This window comes from Vulpes lagopus, chromosome 15, assembly GCF_018345385.1.
Source record: "Vulpes lagopus strain Blue_001 chromosome 15, ASM1834538v1, whole genome shotgun sequence".
Lineage (NCBI taxonomy): Eukaryota > Metazoa > Chordata > Mammalia > Carnivora > Canidae > Vulpes > Vulpes lagopus.
In genome coordinates this window covers 1,988,060-1,994,025 of record NC_054838.1, presented here as the reverse complement: position 1 = coordinate 1,994,025, position 5,966 = coordinate 1,988,060, and positions in this window count along the sequence as shown.

Below are 5,966 nucleotides of genomic sequence, written 5' to 3'. Positions count from 1 at the left end.
TGAATTCACTTCCTTCCTTACTTATGACACATGTTGCTCCTAAGAAATTTGTGGTCTGTATGAGCTGCTCTTAGAAGATTTCAACTGGATGAGGAGTTCTGACTACCCTCAGTTACTGCCCCTGCCACATTAATAACCTAGCTATTCTGAAAACTAATTTAAAACTGCCTTTAGGGACGCCTGGGTGGTTCAGTGGTTTAGAGCCTGCCTTCGGCCCAGGGCGTGATCGGAGTCCTGGGATCAAGTCCCACATCAGGGTCCCTGCGTGAAGCCTGCTTCTCCCTCTGCCTGGGTCTCTGCCTCTCTCTCTCTCTGTGTCTCTCATGAATAAATAAAAAAAAAAACTTTAAAATAAAATAAAACTGCCTTTATACTCAACAAGCTAACAGTAAAATCTTAATATTTGCCCCATCTATGTTCTAAGACATTTACAAATCCCTAACTTTGAGACTACTCGTGGCATATGACTTCCCCTGGTAAATGTATATTTAACCTTGCAATGCAGTTCTCATTTTACTTGATCCCAATTGATATAACTGACTGCCCCCTCCTTCTTGAACTATTCCTCCTTTGGTTTCCATTCTGGTAGGTCCCTCTCAGTTTCCTTTATCGGTTCTAGCTCCCCCACTAAACCGAGCATGTTGGGGTCCTCAACGCACAGTGCTGAGTCTTTTTCTTCTCACTTGACATTTTAATCGTGAGGGTTTATATTTGAAGTGCTTGGGTGGCTTGGTCAGTTAAGCGTCTGGCTCTTGATTTTGGCTCAAGTCATGATCTCAGGGTCTTTAGAGCATTGAGCTCTGTGTGGGTCAGGGAGCCTGCCTAGGATTCTCTCTCTCCTTCTGCCCCTCCAACACTCTCTCCCTCTTTAAAAAATAAAAATAAATAAATGAAGAAAAAAGAAAAATGGGAGTTTTTATTCATTCCCAAGGCTTCAAAGACCATCCATATGTCAACGATTCTCATATTTCTCTCTCCATGTCAGATAGCTGCTTTGACCTCCTAATCCATTCCTCTAGCTGCTTATTGCAGGCCTGCTTGGATATCTGCTAAATGTATCCGTAGTGAACCCTTGATTATCTCCTTCAGGCTTTCACTCTGGCAGTCTTCTCCATCTTAACAAATGTCACCATTATCTTATCCAGTTGCTCAAGCCAGGAAACCTGAGTCATTCTTGACTTTTTCCCTCACTGCCACCAATCAATTGTCAAATCCCATAATTCCTACTTCCAAAATATTTCTAAAATCCATTTACTTTTCTCCATCACCATTGTCACCCACCCAAGTCTAAGATGCCTTGGCCTCTTCTGTCCCCTTCCAATGCATTAATTATACAAGTATTAATTACAAAAAGCAGCCAGGGTTACCCATTAAAATTATACACCAACTCATGTCACTCTCTGGCTCTAATCTCTTTGGACTGTAATAAAACCCCAGATCCTCTACAGGGCTCACAAAGCACACGATGACCTGGTCAAGACACCTCTCTGCCCTCATCTACCAGTCTCCTGGCATTCACTTGTCCAGCCACACTGTCCTTTCTGTTCCTTGAAATGTATCAAATCAGTACCAAGAAACTTTAATGAGCTGAAATGCCCTGGGTAAACTGAGGAATAAGTAAAACCAGTTTTGTGTTTCTTCTATTTTTGCTTGAAAGTCTTTTTCCAGAAAGTATGAATCTACTGTGGTGCTCTGGAAGTCAAAGTTGGCAAAAATGACAGTAATGTTCTTTGTAAACTGAAAATCTGATGGAGCATTGGCACTGTTTTTTCACCAGTAATAACTTCACCAGTTACCATTCAGGGGAGTGGGTGAAGATGAAAAATACATAGGAGTGAATCTTTACTGTTTTCACAAAATCACCAGGATTGGCTATTTGCTATTATTGGCATTGCATTTTTTAGGGAAATTATGCAATTTGCCAAGCAGTCTACTAACTGGCCTCTTGCTCTTAACAGTAGAGAGAGATCCTCAGTTAACACGCGTCGTTCATCAGTCCCACTCAGTCAAGAGCACCTTCATCTGTGTATGTATGAGCACTTGTGCATGCAGCTCTGGGTCATAGGAAAGTTATTTAAATTTTCTAGCCCTCAGCTTCCGTATCTGTGAAAGAGGATGATAAAATCAAGGTTGTTGTTAAGTCTCTATGAAAGCATTTCGAACAGTAAGCCCTTAAGTTGATGGTTATTATTAGCAAGTGTGGAGGGGGTATGCATAAGTAAGTCTCTCTCTTTATATTTTACCTCATTTTCTCCCAAACCAAGACAATCTCACTTTGCTATTACCCATTGTTAAGGTTTTAGGCCTATAAGTACTATATAATTTCCTTTCCCAGCTATATCTTTATGCTTTCCAAAATAGACAATCCAGGGTTAAGGCAGTAGTTAGGAAGACCCTAGTCATGCCACAATGGCCATACTTTGGCGCCTTGCAAATTCCTCTTTCTGGACATAGATGCTTTTGAAACAGTATGTTGTTATCTCAAGGCCTTGCCCCTGTGTTTTAGATAAGCTGGGACTTTCCATCAATCTTCTTTCCTGCTCATGGTAAACATCAACTCTCTCAGAGTATGCCTTGTCTCTCATGTAGGGCTCCAGACAAGTCAGATGTTCAAACAGAAGGCTCCTGACACTGCCATGAAGAGCGATAGCTGTGGGAGTGGTTTTCTATGTCACACCAGATTTGAAGGCCAAAGGGTCAGCTTGGGCAACTCCAGTCCTCCATCAATAATTCCAGCCAGGACAGGCTCATCAATTCCCTTCATCTCAACTGAGACCTATGATCATTCCATTGGAGGCTGAGCCAACAGCCCTGTATAATCTAACATTCTTTCCCTTACTAGATTAGCCCCAAAGAGAACATCGTGGGCCTATCCAAAGCCAGCAAGATTTAAAGAAAGTTGGGGTATTTCCAGCTACACATAGAAAATATCTTTACAGTATGAGAGATAAAGATGCAGGGCAGAGGTAGATCTCTTTGGGAAAAATTACTGAACATGTTTTTAAGATTTATTTATTTATTTGAGAGAGAGCTAAGGGGAGGGGCAGAGGGAGAGAGAGAGAGAGAGAGAGAATCTCAAGTAGACTCCTGACTGGGTGCAGAGCCAGACGCAGGGCTCAGTCTCAGAACACTGAGATCATGACCTGAGCCAAAATCAGCAGCTGGACCCTTAACCGACTGAGCCACTCAGGATCCCCCACTGAATATTTTTAAGTGAGGGTATAGGGATTCAAGTGTCTAATGCAGAAGAAAATGATCGTATGACTATTCTTTTAAGTTCCATAATGAAGTTATACTGCAAGTCTTTGTAAACAAATTAGTTATAAAACAACAAAATGTAAAGATGGCTCTTCTAGTTCTATAAAGGAGATGTTTGTGCTAGCAAATTAGAGTCCATTCATCAAACACAGTACTTCAGAAATTCTGGAATGTAAGGACTGTTACTCCTGTTTTTATTACTATTCATTTTTAAACAAAACCCAAAAAAAAGTCAATAAAACTCCTGGTCAATGTTTAAGACATTATAAGACCAATTAGTAAAAAATTATTTGTACCAGAAGGGTCATGGATATGACCTTGGTTTCGGTTATCAAGGGGGGAAACGCACACATGTGAAACAGAAACAGTCCATTCTGGAAGGATTGGAATCAGAGATGTTCAAAGGAAACCAGTTGCCAACTGCACAGCAATACTCTGGGATTCATTCTCTATTGACGACAAGGAGACAGAGGTGGGTACGTCACTGGGAGATCCTGTCCTGACAACAAATTATGGGGTCCCTGATCTTGTGTGTGTGTCTCAATTTGTTATGGCAAAGCAAACCAAAAGAGAACAATAATTTTTCAAAAGGTTTATGCTTATAAAGAATTTTCTTCTTACTTTCTGGAAAACTTCTATATCTGCAACCTTCTCTCCAGGGTCCTGTGAGCTGAAAGATAAGAAGAGTGAGGCTCCAGGTTTTGGAGGGAACCCGCTCTGGTGACATGCCATGTTGGCGGTCAGAGTTTTAAGGCTCCTTGAGATGCTTTCTACATGATGCCAAAGGATGCAATACAAAGATACAGATGCCAGAATTTATCATAATTATGGGATGTGATTTTCATTTTGTTTCTAACAGTTTACACAAAAAGGTGGGGAAAAAATGCTTCAGGAGCTTTGCTTCAGAAAAGGACTTGAAAAACCTTGCTCAAGCTTTCTATTTCCCCTCTTTCTCCCATCACCTCTTCCCTTCTTTCCTTCCTTCCTTTGCCTTTTCTCCATGAATATCCTTATTTTTTAACTTGTTAGATTTTCAAATATAACATCCTTTGCAGAACTCAACTGACGTGTTGATTTATCTCAACTGACGTGTTGATTCGTCTTTAACCAGAATGCAGTGCATAATATTTAATTTCCCAAAACAAAGGCAGACTATTGTTATTCATTTAATATTTTAAATGGATAAATGAAAAATGCAAACAGAAAAATGGGAGTGGTTTTTTTTTAATCTGAATTAGTAAATTTTTTTCCAGAATCAGTCTCCATTTTGGGAGGGATGGGGGGGGGGGGAAGAGCAGGAAAAAAAAATAGAATATGCAATTAAGCTTGCATGATGAGGTCAACAACACTCCTGGCTGGCCCTCTGTTTTGTCCTTAAGCTCCCCCAGGTTTCTATAGGAACACCAACACAACAAGAAAATCCCTCAGTACCTGTAACTTTTAATTTTAAGAAGTGAGTAATGCATGCAGACATAAACAACCATGTACTGTCTCAACTCGGTCTTCTGGCTTCCTAAAGGAAGCAGGGGCACCAGCTGGTAAAGGGGAGAGAGGCTAAGAGGAGAGAGAACCAAAACGCTTTCCAAAAAAAATCAAATCTACCCATAACAATCCCCTTCTCACAAGCCTGCGTGTCTATCCACAGCCAACAGGAGAGCCCAGGCCCTCAGAGGGAAATTCAAGAGCCCCTCTTCTCCGTCCTGTCTCATCTCCCATCATATGCTTCTCTCCGGCCACCCCAGGCCGCCAGCATTTCTCCGCACACCCTCTGTTCTTTCATGTCCATCCCTCCACCATACAGTGGGGTTCCCATACACGATGGCTCGTCTTAGCAGTATCTGTCCTCTTGCCAGCTCGCAGAGTGCCTCGCTCAGATTATTGTCCACGAGACTTTATCAAAGTCCCCAGCTTTATCAGTGTTTTGTGTTTTGGTTTTCTTTCTTTTCTTTTATGCTACTTCTTAGTGGGTTGGGAAGTCACTCCGTATAAGCCGAAGCCTTGGGGTAAATGCACAGTCGTGGATAAAAGATAAGTTAGGAGAACTTTTCAGAGGAGGAATTGAAGCACAGCGCTTCCAAAGTGGAGCCGTCACTCCTGGCCTGGCAACCCCACTTCTGAAAACGTGTGCTACGGAATAATCCTGCATGCCTACAAGCAAGCTGATCACGGGAACGTGCGTACGGTCAGAACGTCATAAAAAAATCAAAATGCTCAACAATGAGAGATTCGTGAACTAAACCGTGGCTCATCCATGGTGGCACAGAATGGAATCCAGCATCGGGAAGTGTGTATGCAATGAAGGTGAGGCAGTGCCGGGCGAACGAAAAGGAAGCATTTGCAGCTTTGAATAGGTGGCACTGTCATATTAAGAAATTTAAGAATAGAGTCTGCATGTTGTACTCAAATTTCTTAAACAAAGAAATACAGTTCATGTAGGAGATGTCTGAAAGAGCAGCATCTGATTATTTTTTACTGATTATTTTTTACTGATTATTTTTTACTCAATGTGAGTGTATGAAATGAGAAAACATAGGTACTGGGACGCCAGGTAAACACTGCACCTTACTAGGAACATGTCAGAGTGCCCGATGCAAGCTTCTGTGCAAAGGAAGCAACATAGAAAAAGGCCGTTAGCATGACGTCTCCCAGCCCGCAGGCCCCTGAAAAGGCCGAGCCACGTCAGCAGACGCGCTGGATGCCTGCTGGAA